The sequence below is a fragment of the Nicotiana tomentosiformis genome, chromosome 7 (assembly GCF_000390325.3).
Source record: "Nicotiana tomentosiformis chromosome 7, ASM39032v3, whole genome shotgun sequence".
In the NCBI taxonomy this organism is placed as follows: Eukaryota; Viridiplantae; Streptophyta; class Magnoliopsida; order Solanales; family Solanaceae; genus Nicotiana; species Nicotiana tomentosiformis.
The window spans coordinates 108,104,956-108,129,915 of NC_090818.1; positions in this window are offsets into that span (position 1 = coordinate 108,104,956).

Genomic DNA, 24,960 nt, shown 5'->3' on the forward strand with positions numbered 1-24,960 from the left:
TTTAGATCTCTCCATCTTAAGATTTTTTTGTTTGTTTTTGTTGTGATCACATCATTAAAAAGTTTGAATTTTTTCGCTGAATCAAAATATTGTTTTGCTTTTGGTATCTCTTTGCTCCTGAGGAAAATTCATAACAAATTTTCATAGTTTCAATTTTGCTTATTTTTGTATACGGAGCCAAATATGGTGCAGGGGATACCCATATGTCAATGTGTATCACGTTTATCAACTTAAATGAAGAAACCATGAATAATTGAGATTTCATTAAATGTATTATGCAGTGTTTTAAAAGGCACGAGGCGTAAGTCTCAAGGCACGATGCGTAAGCCTTATAGGTATTTAATTTTTAATATTTTTTAAAATAATATAATTACAGTAAATATTTATAAACATATAAAATTGCATAAAAATTGAAGAAAACTATAAATATGTGAAATATATATATAGATGTCCTCCATTCCCACAAAAAAGTTAGTCAAAATAATTTATCATGCGCTACTTACAAGCACAAGTGATTTGAGTCGAAAAGAATGAAGTTTTTTACATAGAGGAACAAAAAGGATGACTAACATGCAATTTGAACTTGCTGCTATGAAAAAGAATGGAGTTCTCTTTGTATTTGTAAAAAAAATTGAATATTCGTTGTTTTTGGGAGATATTAGTATACTAGCGGACAAAAGAAAGAATTGGGAAAGATCATGAATAAGGGCTTCAATCAATAAAAAAGGTCTTGACTTTTAAATTTAATATACTTCAATTCCTTTTTAAAACTTTTGAGTAATTACATGTCGACTTTTGAGAATTTGGGTAGTATATGAAGGACTTATTCAATAAATTTTATTTTAATTTGAAAAAGTATCTAGGGCTTATGCCTCACTATAAAAACGCGGCTCAAACGCCCAGGCATACACCCCAAATTACTGGGTGTATGCCTCTTGAGACTTTCGCCCCACACCATCGCCTCGGAACGTTTTTGATGCGCCTCACCCCGAAAACGCATTTTAAAACGAACCTATTCTAACTCCTGGAACAACAATCCGAACCCGATAACATCAAAGCCAACTCCCGTACAAACCTATGAATTTTCCAAACCTTCAAATTGCTGACTTTTACCAATTAAGACCAAAATCTTCTAGAAACATCTAAATGCAAATCTGGGCATACGCCAAGTCCAAAATCACCATACGGACCTAACAGAACCATCAAAACTCTGATCCGAGATCGAATACACAAAAGCTAAAATTGGTCAACTCTTCCAACTTAAAGCTTCCAAATTGAAAGTTATTCTTTCAAATCAATCTCGAACAATTCGAAAACCAATATTGATTATACACATAAGTCATAATACATCATATGAAGCTATTCGCGACCTCCACTACCAAACGGAAATGCAAATGCTCTAAGTGACTGGTTGGATCGTTACATTCTCCGCCACATAAATATACGTTCGTCATTAAACGTGCCATGAGTCATTCCAAAGCCATCAAATCACAGTATATCCTCACCATACGCATACCCATGGATGATCTCACATCATCCCTAATCAACAAAATCCCGACAACACAACCTAACTGAAGATTCTTTTTTCAACCTTAGCCCATAAACCTTGGAACTCAATCTCCACTATCCGAAATCTATAGTACTATTGTGAAGTTTTGATCACTAAAGGTTGTGGTTATTTAGATAATATCTCTTCACCCTTAATTAGAGGTTCGAGGTTCGGATCATGGGAATAGATAAAACTCTTGATAGAAAGTGTTTCTCCTATAATGGACCTAATGCGGCGTGAATCAAATTAATCGGGGTCCTATCAAACAGGAAATTGAAAATGAAAAATAGGAAGTTTGAGTTTTGCTGCGGAGTAAACATCTCTTTCGGAACTACGTCCATCTAGTATTTGCATTTTTAACGTTAATATCTACATGTTTCTATTACTACTTGTTTTGATTGGTTATTGGGTTATATTGGAATTCTTAAATTAAATATCACTCTTATTAGATAATTTCTTTATGTATTGGAATTAAACAGATTCGTATAGAACATAATGATAATGAGAATCTTTACAGCTTATTTCAACTAGTTTATGAAATTATCATTTTCCCAAAATCTGTAAATCAATTTTATTCTTAATTGAACTATAGGAGGTGATGTTAAACATGAAAAATTTATACTTCGTATGTTGCAATTTGATTTGACATTATTCATATATCAATTTTCAAGTGTCAATTGGTAACTTTTCTTATGTAAACAATGCTAGATAACTTTTCTTTTAACTAGAATTTCAGATTATTAACTATGTGGCAAAAATAGTAACTGCATCAATTTAAAGAATATTAATGAAACGACTCACTGAACTGTTCTTCACTTGAGATAATATTAAAATCTTTTTCTTTTTGGGTTTGATCGTGGCCACAAAGTGTCACAATCCAAAATCCATCTAGTCATGATGGCACATAACCCCACCCGCTAGGTAAGCTAATAGCAGTCAACACAATCCTAGACGGGCTAATTGTGGAAATTTCGGTACTTGCTGCGTTATCTTCTTTTAAATTCCTTAACTAAGTTGCCTTAGCATGTGTAGCTCTCATGTTTAGCCTAGTATCACATGTCTACGTGTCCTAACTTTTACTTAAAATTTGTGCAACATGCTTAGTTGAATTACTTGCCTCTATGATCTTGTATTCAGTCTTTAACTGTATGATTCCTTGTTGTAAATTCGTTATTCCATGGGTTATGAGTTGTGTATTTACTTTTGGGACCACGAGACTGTAACGATCCGGCCGGTCATTTTGAGCGTTATAGCCCTGATCCCCTATTTAACTGCTTCTTCCATAATTATTTTTGCTATTGTAACTTGCCGGGAGGTTTCGTTTTGATTTTTAGAGTGTTTTGGGACACTTAGTCCCTAAAATGGGAGCTTAAGTCTTAGGATTTTGACCATAGTCGAAACTGTATGAAGACGACTCCGGAATGGAGTTATGTTAGTTCCGTTAGCTCCGTTAGGTGATTTTGGACTTAGGGGCGTGTCTGGATTGTGTTTTGGAGGTCCGTATCTTATTTATGCTTGAATTGGCGAAAGTCGAATTTTTGGAGTTTTGGACCGGTAGTGGAAATTTTGATATCGGGGTCAGATTCTGATTTCGGAAGTTGGAGTAGGTCCGTAATGTTGAATATGACTTGTGTGAAAAATTTGGGGTCAATCAGACGTGGTTTGATAGGTTTCGGCATTGGTTGTAGAATTTTGAAGCTTCAAGTTCTTTAAGTTTGAATTGGAGGGTGATTCGTGATTTAAGCGCTGTTTGATGTGAGTTGAGGGATCGAAAAAATTTGTATGGTATTTTAGGATTGGTTGGTATATTTGGTTGAGGTCCTGGAGGCCTCGGGTGTGTTTCGGATGCTTAACGGATTGAATTTGGACTTAGGCCAGTTGCTGAAGATTTTCTGGTTTCTGGTGTTTTCGCACCTGCGGAGGGGAGACCGCAGGTGCGGGATCGCACGTTCGGAGAGGCAAGCGCAGAAGCAGAAAAGTGGATGAGTGCCAGGGGTTGCAGGTGCGAGGTGAATTCCGCATCTGCGATGCCCGCAGAAGCGTTAGGGTCCTCGCAGGTGCGCAAGGTCCGCATAAGCGGAAGGGATTTCTGCAGGTGCGGCCCTTTCATCGCATGTGCGGAGGCGAAGGGGATAAGTGATTTGCGTAGATGTGCATATTTTTCCGCATAAGCGCACCCGCAGGTGAGAGCCCATGCTCCGCAGGTGCGGAAATACCTGGGCAGTGGTTAAAAACTGAAGGGCTTCGCAATTTTAGTCATTTTGGACTTTGCAAAGTTGGTTTAGGGCGATTATTGAGAGCATTTTGGAGAGAGTTTTCAGGTAAGTCCCTTGTGCCTATTTTGATCAATAAGCTTGCTTCCCCATGTATTTTCCCACCTAGTTAGTGTGTATTTAAGGTAAAAATTGAGAGTTGGAGGCTAGGGATTTGGAATTTGATTGGTGGATTTGTAGGACCATTTTGTGTCGGATTTTAGTAAATTTGATATGGTTAGACTCGTGAGTGAACGGAATTTCGTATTTTATGACTTTTACCCGATTTTGAGTGGGCCTCACGGGCAATTGTGGAGTTAATTTCAGAATTTTTGTTAAAGTATTGATTTCATTAATTAGATGAGTCTATTGTTGTTGTATTTATGATATGAAATTGCTTTTGGCTAGATTTGGGTCATTCAAAAAGAAAAAATTCTAAACTTTTGTATTCTGTTCTCTCACAAATGGTGAGGACACGTACAAGCAGATCTGATGACCAGGAACCCGCGCCCCCTGCTAGAGCTGCGAGAGGCCGGGGTTGGGGTAGAGGCCGAGGACGTCCACGTGGTGCAGCCAGGGCACCCGCACGAGCTGCTACAGAGGAGCCCCCAGTAGCTCCATCTGGAGGGCAGACACCTGAAGTACCTGTTTCTGTACCAGCCCTCCAGGAGACTCTAGCCCAGTTTTTGAGCATGTTCAGCACCTTAGCTCAGGCTAGATTGATTCCACTTGCTCCTGCCATATCTCAAGCCGGGGAAGGAGCACAGACTCCCGTCGCCGGTACTCCAGAGCAATGGGTTAAGGTTGACTAGGTTCCAGAAATTGTACGAATGTAGCTGGTAGCTCCAACTCAGCTCGAGGTTAGGGCAGCAGCTTTTGAGGCGGAGTAGCTCAGACTTGAGAGGTACAAAAAGTACCACCCACCTACTTTCAGCGGATTGGCTACAGATGATGCTCAGGGTTTTTTAGAGGAGTGTCATCGTATTCTCTGTACTATGGGCGTAGCGGAGACGAGCGAGGTTTCTTTTACTGCATTCCATCTTAGAGGAGTAGCCTATCAGTGGTGGCGTGCTTATGAGTTGGGTAGTCCGGCTAAGGCAGCGTCACTTACATGGACTCAGTTCTCAGACAAGTTTTTGAGGGAGTATATCCCTCAGAGTCTCAGGGACTCATGGCGTACGGAGTTTGAGCAGTTGCGCCAGGGTGCTATGATTATGTCAGAGTATGCAGTCTGTTTCAGTGATTTGGCCCGACATGCACCGGCCTTAGTTGCCACAGTTCGAGAGAGGGTTCGACAGTTTATTGAGGGATTCCATCCCAGCATCCGGAGTAGTATGGACAGGGAGTTTGAGGTGGATATTTCTTATCAGTAGGTTGTGAGTATTGCCAGGAGATTTGATGGCATATTTGCCCGAAATAGAGTGGAGAGGGACGCCAAGAGGTCTCGAGAGACTGGTTATTATTCTGGAGCTCGTGTTCCAGCAGCTCGCCATGGTAGGGGCTATGTGAGCCGCCCCGTTCATTCAGCTCTTCCAACCGTCAGTGGTGGTCCAGCTCCTCCTAGGCCTCGGGAGCCTTATTATGCACCGCTAGTAACTAGTGTGCCTGCTGCACGGGGTGTTCCTAGTGGCCAGTACAGCAGACCTGGCCCGAGCCAGTCATAGCAGCCACGCCCTCCCAGAACTTGTTTTGAGTGTGGTAACACTCGCCATATGGTGAGGGATTGCCCCATGATTATAAGGGGTTCACCTCCACAGACTTCCCAGCCATATCGTGCTCCACCGGGTCCTCAGGCTATGATTATAGCACCAGCTGCCACCCCACCTGCTCAGCCAGCTCAAGGTAGAGGTCGGGGAGGTAGAGGTCACCCTAGAGGGGAAGGTCAGGCCAGATATTATGCACTTCCTGCTCGTACAGGGGCAGTTGCTTCTGATTCTGTCATTACAGGTATTGTTCCGATCTGTCATAGCGATGCGTCAGTATTATTTGACCCAGGCTCTACATATTATTATGTGTCCTCTTATTTTGCCCCGTATTTGGGCGTATCTCGGGATTCTTTGAGTTCCCCTATTTATGTGTCTACTCATGTGGGAGATTCTCTTGTTGTGGACTGCGTGTATCAGTCGTGTTTGATTGCTCTTTGTGGTTTTGAGACCATAGCCAATTTATTATTGCTTAGTATGGTGGACTTTGATATTATTTTAGGCATGGAGTGATTGTCGCCCCATTATGCTATTCTTGATTGTCACGCCTAGACCGTGACGCTGGCTATTCCAGGATTTCCATAATTAGAATGGAGAGGTACCTTATAGTATACTCTCAGCCGAGTTATTTCATTTCTTAAAGCTCAATGAATGGTTGAGAAGGGGTGTGACGCGTATCTAGCCTATGTGAGAGATGTTAGTATTGATACCCCTATAGTTGAGTCAGTTCCAGTAGTGAGGGACTTTCCAGATGTGTTCCCAGCAAATCTTCTGGGCATGCCGCCCGACAGAGATATTGATTTTGGCATTGATTTGATGTCGGGCACTCAACCCATCTCTATTCCTCTATATCGTATGGCTCGTCCTGAATTGAAGGAGTTGAAGGAGCAGTTACAGGAGTTTCTTGATAAGGGCTTCATTCGGCCCAGTGTGTCACGTTGGGTGCTCCTGTCTTATTTGTGAAGAAGAAGGATGGTTCTATGCGGATGTGTATTGATTACCGCCAGTTAAACAAAGTCACAGTGAAGAACAGGTATCCATTGCCTCGTATTGATGACTTATTTGATCAATTACAGGGTGCCAGAGTATTTTTCAAGATTGAATTATGTTCAGGTTATCATCAGTTGAAGATTTGGGAGCCAGATATCCCGAAGACTGCTTTAAGGTCCAGATATGGTCACTATGAGTTTTTTGTGATGTCTTTTGGGCTGACCAATGCCCCAACAGCTTTTATGCACTTGATGCATAGTGTGTTCCAGCCTTATCTTTACTCATTCATCATTGTATTTATTGATGACATTCTGGTATACTCTCGGAGTCGGGAGGATCATGAGCAGCACCTGAGGACTGCGCTTCAGACCTTAAGAGAAAAGAAGTTATCTGCAAAATTTTCAAAGTGTGAGTTTTGGTTAGACTCAGTGGCATTCTTGGGTCATTTAGTATCGAGTGAGGGAATCCAGGTGAATCCAAAAAAGATTGAAGCAGTGCAAAGTTGGCCCAGACCATCCTCAGCTACAAAGATCCGGAGTTTTCTTAGTTTGACAGGGTATTACCGTCGATTTATAGAGGGTTTCTCATCTATTGCAGCACCTATGACCAGGATGACCCAGAAGGGTGCTCCGTTGAGGTGGACAGAGGAATGTGAGGAGAGCTTTCAGAATCTTAAGACAGCTTTGACTGCGGCCCCAATATTGGTATTGCCTACAGGTTCGGTGTCTTATACTATATATTGTGATGCATCGCGGATTGGTCTCAGCGCGGTGTTGATGCAGGATGGTAGGGTGATTGCCTACGCGTCCAGACATCTGAAGGTGCACGAAAAGAACTATCATGTCCGCGACCTTGGGTTAGCAGCTATTGTTCATGCCTTGAAGATTTGGCGGCATTATTTGTACGTCGTTCCATGTGAGATTTACACAGATCACCGAAGTCTGCAGCATCTGTTCAAGTAGAAAGATCTTAATTTGCGTCAGAGGAGATGGTTGGAGCTACTTAAGGATTATGAAATTACCATTTTGTACCACCCTAGGAAGGACAATGTGGTGGCCGATGCTTTGAGTCGTCGGGTATAGAGTTTGGGGAGCTTAGCATATCTACCAGTAGTAGAGAGGCCCATGGCGTTGGATGTTCAGGCCTTAGCCAGCTAGTTTGTGAGATTAGATATTTCTGAGCCGAGTCGAGTATTGGCTTGTGTGATCTCTCGGTCTTCTCTTTATGATCGTATTAGGGAGCGTCAGTATGATGACCCCCATCTGCTTGTCCTTAAGGACACAGTCCAGCACGGTGATGCAAAGGAGGTCACTATTGGAGATAATGGTGTATTGAGGATGCAGGGCAGGCTATGTGTGCCCAATGTAGATGGTTTGCATGAGTTGATTCTCCAAGAGGCTCACAGTTCGCAGTACTCTATTCATCCGGGTGCCACAAAGATGTATCAGGACTTGAAACAACATTACTGGTGGAGGAGAATGAAGAAGAACATAGTAGAGTATGTGGCTCGATGTCTGAATTGCCAGTAGGTAAAATATGAGCATCATCGACTAGGTGGATTGCTTTAGAAGTTAGAGATTCCGGAGTGGAAATGGGAGCGAATCACTATGGATTTAGTTGTTGGACTCCCACGGACTCAGCGGAGGTTTGATGCAGTTTGGGTGATTATAGATACGCTGACCAAGTCGGCTCATTTCATTCCTGTGATGACTACCTATTCTTCCGAGCAGCTAGCTCGAATCTACATCTGTGAGATCGTCAGGCTTCATGACGTACCAGTATCTATTATCTCTGACCGGGGTATGCAGTTTACATCACGGTTCTGGAGAGCTGTACAGCATGAGTTGGGTACTCGAGTTGAGTTGATCACAACATTTCACCCTCAGACGGACGGGCAGTCCGAGCGCACTATTCAGATATTAGAGGATATGCTTCGTACGTGTGTGATAGATTTTGGGGGTGCTTGGGGCTAGTTCTTGCCACTTGCAGAGTTTGATTACAATAATAGTTATCAGTCTAGCATTTAGATAGCACCATATGAGGCTCTGTATGGTAGGCGGTGTCGGTCCCCAGTGGGTTGGTTCGAGCCCGGCGAGGCCAGATTATTGGGTACGGACTTGGTTTAGGATGCCTTAGAGAAGGTTAAGGTGATTCAGGATAGACTTCACACAGCCCAGTCTAGACAGAAGAGTTATGCGGATCGGAAGGTTCGCGATTTGGCATTCATGATTGGAGAGCGAGTCTTGCTCCGGGTTTCGCCTATGAAGGGCGTTATGAGGCTTGGAAAGAAGGGCAAGCTAAGCCCAAGGTTCATTGGTCCATTTGAGGTATTGCGGCGAGTTGGGGAGGTTACTTATGAGCTTGTCTTGCCTCCCAGTCTAGCAGGAGTTCATCCGGTATTCCATGGTTCTATGCTCCGGAAGTATCACGGCGATCTGTCTCGTGTGTTGGATTTCAGCTCAGTGCAGTTGGACAATGATATATCTTATGTTGAGGAGCCAGTGGCTACTTTAGACAGGCAGGTCAGAAAGCTAAGATCAAAGAACATTGCCTCCGTGAAGGTTCATTAGAGGGGACAGTCGTTCGAGAAGGCGAATTGGGAGACCGAGCATGTTATGCGCAACCGTTACCCGCACCTTTTCACCACTTCAGGTATGTCTTTATGTTCGTTCGAGGACGAACAATTATTTTTAGAGGGGAAGGATGTGACGACACAGCCGGTCGTTTTGAGAGTTATAGCCCCGATCCCTTATTTAACTGCTTCTTCCATAATTATTTCTGCTATTGTGACTTGCCGGGAGATTTCGTTTGGGTTTTTGGAGTGTTTTGGGATACTTAGTCCCTAAAACGGGAGCTTAAGTCTTAGGATTTTGACCATAGTCAGAACTGTGTGAAAATGACTCCAGAATGGAGTTGTGTCGGTTCCGTTAGCTCTGTTAGGTGATTTTAGACTTAGGGGCGTGTCCGGATTATGTTTTGGAGGTCCGTAGCTTATTTAGGCTTGAATTGGCGAAAGTCAAATTTTTGGTCTTTTGGACCGGTAGTGAAAATTTTGATATCGGGGTCGGATTCCGATTCCAGAAATTGAAATAGGTCCGTAATGTTGAATATGACTTATGTGAAAAATTTGGGGTCAATCGGACGTGGTTTGATAGGTTTCGACAACGGTTGTAGAATTTTGAAGCATCAAGTTCTTTAAGTTTGAATTGGAGGGTGATTCGTGATTTTAGCGTTGTTTGATGTGATTTGAGGGATCGACTAAGCTCGTATGGTATTTTAAGATTGGTTGGTATATTTTGTTGAGGTCCCGGGGGCCTTGGGTGTGTTTCTGATGCTTAACGGATTGAATTTGGACTTAGGCTAGTTGCTGAAGATTTTCTGGTTTCTGGTGTTTTTGCACCTGCGGAGGGGAAACCGTAGGTGCGGGATCGCACGTACGGAGAGGCAAGCGCAGAAGCGGAAAAGTGGAGGAGTGCCAGGGGTCACATGTGCGAGGTGAATTCTGCATCTACGATGCTCGCGGAAGCGTTAGGGTCCTCGCAGGTGCGCAAGGTCCGCAGAAGAGAAAGAGATTTCTGCAGGCGCGCACGCGCAGGTGCAGCCCTTTCATCGCAGGTGCGGAGGCAGAGGCGGTAAGTGATTTGCGCAGATGCGCATATTTTTCTGCACAAAGCACACACGTAGGTGCGAGCCCAGGCTCCGCCGGTGCGTAAATACCTGGGCAGTGGTTAAAAACCGAAGGGCTTCGCGATTTTGGTCATTTTGGACTTTGCAAAGTCGGTTTAGGGCGATATTTTAGAGCATATTCGAGAGATATTTTGAGGTAAGTCCCTTATGCTTATTTTGATCAATAATCTTGCTTCCCCATGTATTTTTCTACCTAGTTAGTGTGTATTTAAGGTGAAAATTGGGAGTTGGAGGCTAGGGATTTGGAATTTGATTGGTGGATTTGGAGGACCATTTGGTGTCGGATTTTAGTAAATTTGATATGGTTAGACTCGTGCGTGAACGGGCTTTCGTATTTTATGACTTTTATCCGATTTCGAGACGTGGGCCCAACGGACGATTTTTGAGTTAATTTCGGAATTTTCGTTAAAGTATTGATTTCATTAATTAGATGAGTCTATTATGGTTGTATTTATGATATGAAATTGCTTTTGGCTAGATTTGGGCCATTCGGAGTGGGATATTCGTGAAAAAAGCATTCTTATGGATTGATTTAGCTTGGTTCGAGGTAAGTGGCTTGCCTAACCTTGTGTGAGGGAACTCCTCGTAAGAATTTGTACTGTTTTTGATATATGAGCATCGTGTACGTGAGGTGACGAGTACGTACACGGGCTAATTGTGTAAAAACCCGATTTTCTACTAAGTAATAACCTTATTTTTTTCTTATTTGAGTTTTATCAGCATGTGTAGTATCCTGCTAGATTAGAATAGCATGCCTACTTACCTTAACCATTTACTGGAACTACGTGCAACATGTTTAGTGAATTTATCTGTCTTTCCTTAACTGGCTTAGGTTGAACTGTAGAATTTGTGATGTAACTATTGAATACTATTGTTTTCGCTGCATATTTACTTTGGGACTACGGAACTGTATTCCGGGAGATCTCCATGTACTGCATATTTACTTTGGGACTACGGAACGGTATTCCGGGAGATCCCCCTGTACTGCATATTTACTTTGGGACTACGAAACGGTATTCCGGGAGAGCCCCATGTACTGTATATTTACTTCGGGACTACGGAACGGTATTCCGAGAGATCCCCATGTACTGCACATTTACGTTTGGTACTACAAAATGGTATTCTGGGAGATCCCCCTGTACTACACATTTATGTTTGGTACTACGAGACGGTATCTCGGGAGATCCCCCGTTGTGTTTTCGTGTACTGAGTTGTTACCTTCTATGATTTCATTGTTATTAGATTTCAGCCTTTATTTTATTACGGTATTACACTCTATCTTGTTTTATTATATATTTACCAGTAGAGCCCTGACCTGACCTCGTCACTACTCGACCGAGGTTAGGCCTGGCACTTACTGGGTAGCAATTGTGGTGTACTCATGCTACTCTCTACGCATGTTTTTCGTGTGCAGGTCCAGGTGCTCCTTATCAACCGCACTATCAGTGAGTCGGGACAGCTTTGGAGACTTCAAGCTATATCTGCCACGCCTGTAGACCTCGGAGTCCCTTTCTACTCTTCCCCATGTCCATTATCTTTTGTATTTTCTTTTGATAGACTCTGATGTATAGAGACACTAGATTTTTCTCATGTAGTTTGTGATTCATGATGTTCCGGGTTTTGGAATTTGTTATGTATTTTCGAATAATTGTTTAAATTTTTATTTTTATTTTATTATTCCGCAAAATATTAGGCTTACCTAGTTGTAGATACTAGGTGCCGTCACGACATCACACGGAGGGGAAATTGGATCGTGATAGAGGCGGTACCTCGAGAGATCCCCCTATCATATATTTACTTTTAGGACTACGTGGCGGTACCTCGGGAGATCCCCCTGTTGCGTATTTACTTTTAGGACTACGGGGCGGTACCTCGGGAGATCCCCTTGTTGCATATTTACTTTTGGGACTACGAGACAGTACCTCGAGAGATCCCCTGTTGTGTATTTACATTTGGGACTACGAGGCGATACTACACTTCTGCACATCTTTTTGTGTAGATCCAGGTTCTTCCTATCAGGCCAGATACCAGTGAGATGGACCATAGGTGGAGATTTCAAGGTATATCTGCCAACATCAACAGACCTCGGAGTCCCCCTCTATCCTTATTATGTTGTTTTCCTTATTCTCTTTAGACTCTGATGTATAGAAATACTTAGTATTTTCTCTTAGAAGCTTGTGACTTATTTTTATCGGGTTTTGAGAGTTGTAATTATTTAAATCACATTTTCTATTTATATATCATGTGTTGAGATTTGAGTTCAATTTTATATTCAGTTTTTCCACAAATTGTTAGGCTTACCTAGTCTTAGAGACTAGGTACCATCACGATATCCTACGGAGGGAAGTTGGGGTCGAGACATTACATAAAGGTAAATTATTTCCAAATAAGTAAATGGGTCATTCTTTTTGACACGGACTAAAAAGAAAATAGATTCACATAAATTGAAACAGAGGGAGTGTATATATATATATATATATATATATATATATATATATATATATATATATATATATATATATATATATATATATAATGTCTGGTACTTGTGTATAGTTCTCATATTTTAACTTGCCATGGATCGGTGCTAAGCCCACAAATAAAGTTAGCAGCTTCCTTGAGTTCTCGAGTTGGGCCTTCTTGTCTTCTTTGGGCTCTAACACATACTTTCTCAAGCTTATACTGTATAGATAGGAGGGTAAATTATGCTATATACCCATAGAAGACAACAATTACCCGTATCTACCCATGTTCATTTCTTTTACATTTTATACCTATGCGGCACAGTTATTTTACCCGCTTTACCCATTCGTACTTTTCCATTGTTTAGCATGAAAGCTCATGTTCTCATAGATTCATTCATGCACCTTTTTATATCTTTTAAGTGCATCACATTTTTTCAATATTTTTCATCATCTTATCATAATACTAATTAAAAAATAACATAATATTTATTAAATAATATATAATATTATAAAAATATATGAGTTTGGAGAAAACAAAAGGATATTATTATTATTATTATTATTATTATTATTATTGTTGTTGTTATTATTATTATTATTATTATTATTATTTTAAAAAAGATATCCATCAAGTTTATGCTCACACAATTAATAGCATATTTAGAAAGTAAATTAGCTAATACTAAATTTTATTTCAACGTATGCCAAGAAACATTTTTTTAAGAAATTTAATTTTCCTCGGCTCTTCTTTTCTTTATTTTTTTGTCCTTTGACATAATTTATCTTTTCGCCTTTTGTCTTTTTCCTTTTCTTGAAAAAGTCAAATCCATCTTTGATGGGCCTTGAAGCTTGAAACTCATATATTGAGTTTGTAGTTGTTTTGATTTAATTTTGCTCGGGTTTGTTTGAAATGTTAATTGAAGGTTGTAGATAAACATTGAGTGAATTTTGGTGGAGATTTTGCAGTAAACTTTTAAATTGGGTTAAAATTGATTTGAACTGGCGAAGAAGAATTTGTATTGTATACCAAAATGATATACTATATACCATTTTGGTATACAGTTCATCCAACGGTATACTATATAATGTAACAATATACTATTACAATCTGGTCCTTTTTGATTTTTTTTAAAAACTTTTATTGAGTTCTTTTTCAACTTTTCAACGAAGTTATCATGTTATTTAAAAAAAATTCTTCAAAATATTTAGTTTGAAATATTTGATCGGAGGTTGTGGCTACAATTTGAGTTAATTTGGTGGAAATTTGGAGTAGATTTTTAAATTTTAGGTTGAAATTGAGTTGGACTAACGAAGAAAATTAATTTGTACTATATACCAAAATAATATACTATATACTATTTTGGTATATAATATTTAATTTAGTAGTGTATAATTTATTGTGTTGAACTGGTGAAGAAGAATTTGTAATGTATACCAAAATAATATACTATATATCATTTTGGTATACAGTTCACTTCAACAGTATACTATATAACGTTACAATATACTATTACAATTTGTTCATTTTAGAATTTTTTAAAATTTTCATTGTGTTCTTTTTCAACGGAGTTCTCATGTTTTTTTTTTTCAAAATTTATTTTAAACCAAAATATTAAGTTTGAAATATTTGATGGAGGTTGTGGCTAAAGTTTAAGCCAATTTGGTGGAAATTCTGGAGTAGATTTTTTAAATTTAGGTTGAAATTGAATTGAAGAAAACTAATTTGTACTATATACCGAAATAATATATTATATACCATTTTGGTATATAATATTTAATTCAATAGTGTATAATTTATTGTATTGAAGTGGCGTAGAAGAATTTGTACTCTATACCAAAATGATATACTATATACCATTTTGGTATACAGTTTATTCTAATGGTATACTGTTTCAGTATACTATATAATGTAACAGTATATTATTACAAATTGGTCATTTTAGAATTTTTTAAATTTTTTATTGAGTTCTTTTTCAACTTTTTAACGGAGTTCTCATATTTGTTTTTTCTTAAACTAAAATATTTAGTCTGAAATATTTGATTGGAGGTTGTGGCTAAAGTATGAGTTAATTTAATGAAAATTCTGGAGTGAATTTTTAAAATTTAGGTTGAAATTGAGTTGAACAAGCGAAGAATACTAATTTGTACTATATATCAAAATTTTGTACTATATTATATTTTGGTATATAATATCTATTTCAATAGTATATAATTTATTGTAACAATATACTATTACAGTATATGGTATAATGTTACAATATAGTTAAATTTGGTATTTTTTTTATTTTTTCAAAAAAAAAAAATCAACGAGTCCTTTAATTTTCTAACAGAATTCTCGATATCTTATACCCAATTAGTATATGATATATTGCATGTGGGTGTCATAGTATACTGTAATAATATACTTCAACTGTAATAAATATATTATTTTTTATATACTATATGCTAAATATAAGTTATTTTCTAATAATTAATATATATATAAATACAAATAAATAAATAAATAAATAACAAAAATAAGGGAGCCAAAAATGTATGCAGAATTTGATTATGAACAAAAGAAAATAAAAAATAATTTGAAATAATAATAAATGAAAATAAAAAAGAAGAAAATGAAAGCAAAAAAGAGAAGAGAAAACAGTTATATTGTATAAGTTGTTCTAATAATTGAATTAAAAAAAGGACAAAATATATATTATTCCAGTTATATTAAAGAAAGGTGAACAAATATGTATTTTATTAGTTATTTTTTTTAATTGTATAAAAAAGAAGAAGAATAAAAAAGAGCAAAAAACGTCAACAAAATTAGATTATGAAGAGAAAAAGAAAATAAAATAAAAAAAGGAGTTAAATGAAATTAGAAAAGGAACAATAAATTAAAAAAAAATAAACAAAATAATTAAATAAATAAAGAAGGAGCCAAAATTGAGTGTCAAATTAAATAATAATAATAATAATAATAATAATAATAATAATAATAATAATAATATGATTTTGGCAAAAAATAAATGAACAGAGAAGAAGAAGAAGAACAGAGAAGAAGAAGAAAGAAGAAGAAGAAGAAAGAAAGAAATAAAAAGAAAACGAGAAAAAAGAAAAGGAGAAAAGAAGCAGAGAAATAAAAAAGAACAAGAGAAAAAAGAGGAACTTACCCACAAAAGTTACCATGAGTAAGAAAGGTAATTTGTTTGATGGTAGAAAAGTAAATGGATAGACATGGATAAATAGTTTTATTTTTATGGGTGATTGTGTCATTCACCCTAGATAGGAAGCATTTGATCAAAATGGCACATTATGCTGGCCTATAAAAGCTTATTTCCCCAATCTTATTGAGGAAATAAGGGATTCTTACATAAATGTACCAAATAAATTTCAACTTACCAACCTCTAGGCATTAACTATAGACTTACTAAAACTAGCTAAGCACATATAAAAATTAAAAACCCAAATAAATAAGGTTCTTTCTCCCTTAAAATCACACTCAAAGATCTCCTTGCATATTTTTAAGTATGATCGGAAACATTAGATGCAAGACGAAAAAAAATTTCATGGATAAGGTAGCAAACAAGGTGATGAAATACAAAAACATATACATACAAGATTCTAAAAATCTAAGCAAAAAAGGACTTTTTCAATGGGTATGGTTGAAATTCATTGAAAACATATAAATGAGTCAATATACAAATTTTGAGGAAGATTGAAGGTGATTTGGACTGATTTGGTATCAAAATTCGTAGTTCAAATCGAGTTCAAAAAATTCTTCTGCAACACATGTATCAAACATGTATCACGTATGTATCTCACACACACACACACACACACACATGTAAATATGGATATACATATGATACACATTTGATACAAATATGATACATATATGATACACAAATGATACACGATGTGATACACATATAATTATTTTTCATGTTTCATCTTTTACTTCGAATTTTCAATACAAACCACCTCAAAACTCCGCCAAATCATCCCAAAACTGAGATTCAAAGTTCAAACCCTTTAAGATGTACCCAATCTATTTTAATAGCACTCACTCAAAAGAAAGCAAATAATTGACTTTGTTTTGACTACAATGAGCTAATTGGCTAATATTAGTAATATTTGACTAATATTAGTAATATTTAATGAATTGACCAATTTTTATAATAAGTTACTTATAAATGGACATAATTGGTAGTTTCCCAGGAAATAACGCTAAATGCCTCCAGGTCCAAAAAATTACTCCATTTTGCCTATTTAAAAATTAGTTATAATTTTTACCAATGAGGTCCAAATCTATTACTCGTACCTATTCTCTTTTCCCCCTTTATTTTACCCAGCATGCCAAACATTTCTCTTTCTCTTTTAACTAAGTTCCATAACTTTCTCTTTATGAAGGAGTATGTTATCCACTTGACCCATTCATTTTCCATGTAACCCCATGGTGTGTTTACTAAAACCTTATATTTACTCGGATTTGACACTACTTGTGGTCTGTTAAACAAAATTTTTACAGATTTTCTTTTTAAAGTCTTTTCTTAAATTTCAGATTTGAATTTTTGAGAGTTTAAAAACCCAACAAATCCCATGTTTCCTCAGAATTGACACTTCTTGTGATTTGGTGAAAAGTTTTAAATATTTTTTTATAATTATTTTCAAAATACAGGATCTGAATTTTTGTATAAGTCTGAAGATCCACCATTGTTAACCTTGAAGCTCTTGAATTTAAAATTATATTTTGACGATTTGTTATTTGATTTGAAGTGGGTGTTATAGAATATTATTTATACTAAATTTTGGGAAGTTAATATTGAAATCTGCTCACATTTCAAGCTAATTTGAGTTGATTGGGATCGAATTCTCAACTTAAAATTTAAAGAAGAAACACAATTACCTAACAGTATATCGCTACAGTGTATAATATATTTTAAGAGTTGTCACACCTCCCATTTTTTATTGTATATAGGTGTTTTTTCAATTAAAATGATAATTTTAAAAAGGAATTATTCTATTATTTTAGGAATCTCCACACAGAATTAAGTTATGATGTTCCGAGTCTTCTTTTATTTAATCCCTAGTCAAATAAAAAGTTTAACTCCTTATTTATGGTCCGCAAAAAATAGAGGACTTAATAAGTAATTCTGTTGATCGGGAGGAAGGTTTGAGGCATCCCACAAGTCTCGTGATTTTAGCACGATCAATTGATTAACTATATTTAGTTTTAAATCAATGTTAAATATTTCTGTGTTTTATTCTAGTTGTGTTTTGCCTCTATCCACTTTTATTACTTGATTACTTATTATTAAAGAAAATTTAGAATAATAGTAATCCGTGATCGGGATAAAAATTATTAATTTACCATAATTGCTGTAACGACCCGACCGGTTTGAGGCCTTGAGTAGTTTTACTTCATGTATTATGACTTATACGTGTAATCGAATTCGAATTTCAGATTTCGGAGCTGATTTGAAAGGAAAATTATCAATTCACAAGCTTTAAGTTGAAAGAGTTGGCCAAGGTTTGACTTTTGAGTAAACGACCTCAGAATCGGGATTTGAAGGTTCCAATAGGTTCGTATGATGATTTTGGATTTGGGCGTATGTTCGGGTTAAGTATCGGATGGCCCGGGAGTATTTCGGTGCTTATTGTGGAAAACTGGCATTTTGAAGGTTTTAGAATTTTCTAAGCTCGAGTTGAAGTGAACTTTAGTGTTATTGATATTCGTTTGGGAGCATTTCGGTGCTTATCGGGAAGTGGACGCGCTAGGCGAAGGATGAAGGTTTGAAATCTAAGAGAGTTTAAGAAATTGAGTTTGATCTTTAATTCTTGGTTTCGATGTTGTAATTTGTATTCCGTGCCTTTGGACAAGTTTACATAGGGTATATAAACTTGTTAGAATGATTAGATGGGGTTCCTCGGACCTCGGGTGAGTTTTGGGGTGGTTTCAGACCACATTTAAGCCCCTTTGAACTGTTGATATCTGATGCCAGGGGTGTGAATCACGATCGCGGAGGTCTGGGACGTGGTCGCGAAGATCAAAGTGTATTTCTGGCCTTGTGAATCGCGATCGCGGAAGGTAGGGTTGCGGTCGCGAAGAAGGAATTTCTACTATCAGTGGTCTGATTTCGCGAGCTTATATCTTGTAATCTATAAGGAATTTCAAGATAATCCAAAAATAAAAGTTGTAGCCGTTTGAATCGAGTTTTTAGAAAATCAAATTGTTTCTTATTTGGAATTTTGTACAAAATAATATGGCTATTATACCAAAGGGTGTTTGTACGGAGAAAAATGCAATTTGTACATCGCGATTGCGGGATTATTTGTCGTGATCGTGATGACTCGAACTTTTGTTAACTATCATCACATGGCAAATGACCGCGGTCGCGAAGAAGGAGGCCTGATGGGTGTATCAAACATCTAATTTCAGGATTTTGAGCTCATTTCTTCTCTTTTAAGTTCTTGGAGCACATGGGCGGCGATTCTTGAAGATTCTTTTCGCCATATATCATAAGGTAAGTTTTTCCAACTTGTTTCGAGGTAAATACATGGGTTATATATGTATTTTAACATGAAATTTGATAGAAATTGTGGACTTTTTGGAAGAAAACCTAGAAATGGTATTTTTGGATTTTGATCACGAAATTGCACATGAAATTGGGAATAAATTATATATTTGAGTTCGTGGCATATTGGGGAATGAATATCTTAAAACAATTCGAAATTCGGGCACGTGGGTCTCGAGGTTGGCTTTGTTGAATTTTCTAGTGGAGTTGGGATTTGTTATAAATTGTTAAGTTATGAGTGTTGGAGTATATTTTGATTGCTTTGCACGTTGTTTGGCTGGTTTCGAATCGATGGGCATCGGTTTGAGGTGTTAGAGAGGCGTTAGAGCTGGTTATCATATTTCGGAGCGAGGTAAGTCTCCTGTCTATCTTTGTGAGGGGGAATTACCCCATAGGTGATATATTTGTTATGTGCTACATATTGTGGGGGCTACGTACGCACGATGTGACGAGAGTCCGTACGTAGCTAAAATCATACTTATGTCCGGGTAGATTTAGGACTATATCATATGAAATTTGTATTACCTGAACTCAACTTGTTAGTTTAATTACCTAAACTTGTAAACGTAATTTGATTAGAGATCATGTTAGGTCGAATCTCGATATCTTGAGTTGTTTGATCGGATATTTGATTACTGATAACAATTATGCTTACTTTATGTCCCTGTTGTTGTATTGCAAATACGTGACTCGTAATTCGATAAGTTTCTCCTCTTCTTGTGGATTGGGACGAACGCCTCGACAGTATATTTGAGATGCATTTATGGTTCGCGCCGGTCAACCCTCGACAGTGTACACACTATTCTGGATCGGGTCGTACGACCTCGGTATAACTCGTGCATAATACCGCTAGGAGTCCGAATATTCATGAGATTCCCCCTTTGATTGAGATCTGGCAGTTACATGTTATTCTTTATTTGTTTGAGATAGCACTTGATATTCTTTACCCATTTGATGTAGCCTTTGATTTCTTCTATTTGTTGAGATAGTACATAAAATTTGAGGAATTTATGTTATCATCAGGTTGGAGGGTTATGTTAGTTACAGTTCTTACCCCATTATTATTGTTGTGTTTCATATATATTTAAAATTTATTATATTAATATATTGGACCACTAATAAGTGTCGATGTCTACCCCTTGTCACTACTTCTCCGGGGTTAGGCTAGATAATTACTGGGTTCGCATTGATTTATGTACTCATGTTACACTTTGACACTTATTGTGCAGGTATGTTTCTGATGGTCATTTAGGCGCGTTGGCGCAGTTGCCGAGGGAACTTTATGGTGAGATGTATTCCATATTACGATCTGCAACACATAGAATCTCCATCATATTTATTTACTTTATCATGTCTATCTCATATTCCAGACAGAGGTTGTATTATTATCGTACTTCCTAGTAGATGTTCATGCACTTGTGACACCAGATTTTGGGATGTTTTAGTAATTATTTGTGGTTTTGCTTAATACTGTTACACTTTTATTTTATATTTTACCAAATTGTATGTACCATGATTTTTAATGCATAAATATCTTCTTTAATAAAAAATCACGATTTCAAAATTTATAAAATAAATGATTAAGTTGATAGTTCATAGACGACCCGATAGATTATTTTGAGTACTATTCGTTATTTACGTGTTTCGAGACCTTTACTAGCCCTATTTAGTATTTCTAGATTTACGTGCATAGTCCGTGTCTTTTTCAGAAAATTTTTATGTGAATATTTGAAGAAAACAAGACTTTTGACTTTAAAAATAACTTGAGTTGACTACGGTCAATATTTTGTGTAAACGATCCCGGATCGGTATTTTGATGATCCCGATGGATCCGTATCATGAATTTGGACTTGGCCGTATTCCCGAAACTAAATTCAAAAGTCCCTAACTTGATTTGACTTGATTTGTCAAAAGCTAGTAACTTGAAGATTTAAAGATTTTCTAGGTTTGACCGTAGGTTGACTTCATGGCTACAAGGTTCGGATTTTGGTTCTAGGGCTCGGTATAGGTCCATTTTACTATTTAAAACTTGTATGCAAAATTTAATGCAAAAAGGAGTTGGTTTGATAGGATTCGGACGCTCGGTTGTGAATTTGGAAGTTCTTGAGTTTCTTTGAAATTTTCATGCATTTTGATGTCCGATCCGTAATTTTAGGTGTTATTTTAATGTTTTGATTGCACAAGCGAGTTCGTATGATATTATTACCCTTGTGTGCATGTTTGGTTTGGAGACCGAGGGGCTTGGGTGAGTTTCAGATAGGCTACAGATCAATTTTGGACTTAGAGTTGCTAGTTTCAGCTATTTGGTGGTGTCTTGTTCTATGTGCCTTGCGATCGCGAAGCCACTCTCACGATTGCGGAGGGGAAACTTGGTTGGGGCGTAACTTGATCTTCGCGAACGAGGGGACTGGGTTGCGAATGCGAAGTAGAGGAGAGGCTTACACTTCTCGAACACGGTCGGCCTCTCGTTAACGCAATGAGTTAATGGGTATGAGGGGGAGTCAGGCAATACTATATGTGAACGCGAGCCTAGGCTCGTGAACGCGAAGGTCAGCGGGTGAGGCCATCACGAACGCGAAGTGTGTCTCACGAACGCGAAGGCCATTTTGTCTGTTGTGCATCGCGATCGCGTCAGGTGCTTCGCGAACGCGAAGAACACCTGACGCCCAATGATTTTAACTTCTACAAATCGCAATTTTCCTCATTTTTCACCATTTTCAAGCTTGAGCTCCGTCTAGAGGCAACTTTGAAGAGATGTTTTATCCCCGCTTCATTGGTTAGTAGATTTTAACTTATTTCCTTACATTTTTATAAACACAAATTGATTTTAACCTTTAATCTAAGATTTTTCATGGTAGAAATTAGGGATTTAGGTAGAAATTGGAGATTTTGAGAAATTGAGATTTAGACCTCAAATTGAGGTCGGATTTCAAAACTAATTATATAATCGGGCTCGGGGGTGAATGGGTAATTGGGTTTTGATTTGAATCTCGGGTTTTGACCAAGCGAACCCGGGTTTGACTTTTGTTGACTTTTTTCAAAATCATTAAAGATTGTATCTTTTCACTTGTGGGTAGTTTCTAAAGCCCATTTTGAATTATTTGAACTATATTTGGCTAGATTTGGTTGGTTTGGAGGCTAATTCTAGAGGAAAAGTCGCGGTTGTGCCTTGATTTGGTTACTAAGCGAGATAAGTGTCGTGGTTAATCTTGACTTGAGGGATTAGGACTTGTTGGTCTATTTGCTACGTGTTTTATATGTGGGACAATGTATATGTGAGGTGACAAGTATCTATGCTTTTTCAATGGGTTAAAGCATGCATGTGGAAATTATTTCTTTGTATTATATTATTTCGTTGATTATGTTTCCATGCTTAGGTTATATTATTACTTCTTTTAGTTATCCGTTTTGTATTTATTGTTTATTTCAAAGATGTTGGATATTTTTTAAGTTGAGTTTGATATCGTGGCACTATAATTGACGTGATATTGTTTCTCGCCTTGTTTTTATTATTCAGATTTGTATTGTTTCTTGGTGAGGAAGAGAGAAAAACACGAAGGGTGTTGTCGTGCCTTATTTGCATTCATAATCATATATTGAGAGATTTTGAGAGTAAAAGTACGAAGGGTTGATATCGTGCCGGTGAGTAAAAGCACGAAGGGTGATGCCATGCCATTTTATTTATGATATTACATGGTGAGAATGAGAGTAAAGGCACAAAAGGTGATGCGATTAAGGTGTCATGATCTGATTAAGGGTGGTTGTAAGATAAGGGAAGCTTTGGTTCGAGTTGTTGTGCTTAAGGTTAAGCATGTGTTGTTTGAGTTAAAATCTTCAAGATAGTAATTGACATGGCATAAGGAATCATTATCTTTTTTATGGGCTGTGTTGAGGATATATATATGGTTGGTTGTGGCTGGAAATTGTTATAAATTGTTTTATTATGTTGTGGCTCCTGTTGTTAAGCTTATCTATGTGCTAATTCAGTGGATTAAAGAAGATAACATGAAAAATAAGAGGTTGACGATAAAGGTTAAGGTGCTAGGCGTGTGGACTATTTTTGAAGATTATTCTTATGATGTTTTGGGATGAAATGATATGGTAAGCATAAGTATGATGTTATTCAAGTTGTAGGCAGATTCATGGAAAAAGGAATTGGATTAAATTATATTTTGTTAATTGTAAATCTAGCTTGCCGCTCAAAATGGTTGTTGAAGTAATCAGGGAGTTTATTGTGAATTATATTGTTGTTGTTTGGATTGTTTGGTGATTTTTAGTAACTTATGGGATGTAGTAAAAACAGGGGAGGTGCTGTCCATTTTTGTTGTTGTAGAATATTGATTTTGAAATATGAGAGTTACAATGCTTATATGATGACGACGAAGTCGGGTTACTCATTGTAGACATAAGAAGATCATATTGAGCTTGGTTAACAATTTAAGAGAAGATTGCAAAGGTATGTTAAGGCTAAATCTTTCTTCATTTTGGCATGATCCCGTAACTACATGTGTTTGATAACGAGACATAAAGAGACGTTCATACTCCCGAATTTATATACATTATCCTAGTCTCATAAGTTACAGTATTCTCCCTTATCAAAACTTTATATTCAATTGAGTATTGTCTTCTTCTAGTCAAGAGAGCAAAGGGTCTATATATATATATACACACACACAGTATTACAATATTTTCACCATTAACGAGCTATAATCGGTGGGCAGGCTCCTATTGGGCAACCACTGATCAGATGGTAAGTTATATACCGAGCATAATATGGTCGAGCGCCTATGAGCGAACCCAGAATGGCCGAGATATAGAGCCTAGTATGGCAGAGCGCCTATGAGCGAGCCTACTACCGCAGAGCAGTTACACATGCCGAGCCTTATATGGCCGGACAACTATTTTACTTATTATATTGAGAGAGATGAGTCAGTATCAATAGGTAAGCATATCTTCAAATTATATTTGACTCTTATGTACTTTCAATTATTATATTATCAGTTCAGTTTCAGATTTCAGTTATCCTGTTGCCTTATATACTCGGTACATTATTTCGTATTGACATCTCTTTTGCTGGGGACGCTACATTTCATGCCCGCAGGTACTAATAGACAGCTGGATTGACCTTCCCAGTAGACAAAGTCAAACATCATCTTGGTTGGTAAGCTTTACTTCCTCGGAGTTACCAGGTCGATACCTTGGAGTCCATTTTATATATACAGGTTTGTTGGGTAGGTCGAGGCCCTGTCCCGACCATGATATAATTTAGTTATTCCTAGAGGCTTGTAGACGAGTCCTGTACATTTTTATATCAGTATTGTGGCTTTACCAGTCCTATGTAGATGTTTAGTTTTGTATTGCTGGTTGTAGACGTTATTTTCAGATGATTCAGAATATGGCCTCATCGGCCTAAGTTAAGGGTTACCCTCCATAGTTCACAGTTACAAAGTGGTACGCTCGGGCTGAGTATGGCACCGGGTGCCGGCCACGCCTCTTCAGGTTTGGGGCATGATAAAAGGCTCTACACGTACGGAGTACATTGAGTCAGTTGTACTCATATTATACTTCTGCACTTCTTGTATAGATACTGGTATTGGTCCTAGCAGTGATTAGAGGTGCATCTACCTGAATCACATTAATTTCGGAGACTTGAGGTAGAGTTGCTGGCGTTCACAGACCTTGAAGTCCCCTTCCATTTCCTGTCTTTATTGTTTATTTCATTCGAACATTGGTATTTATTTCAAACTATGCTTGTAG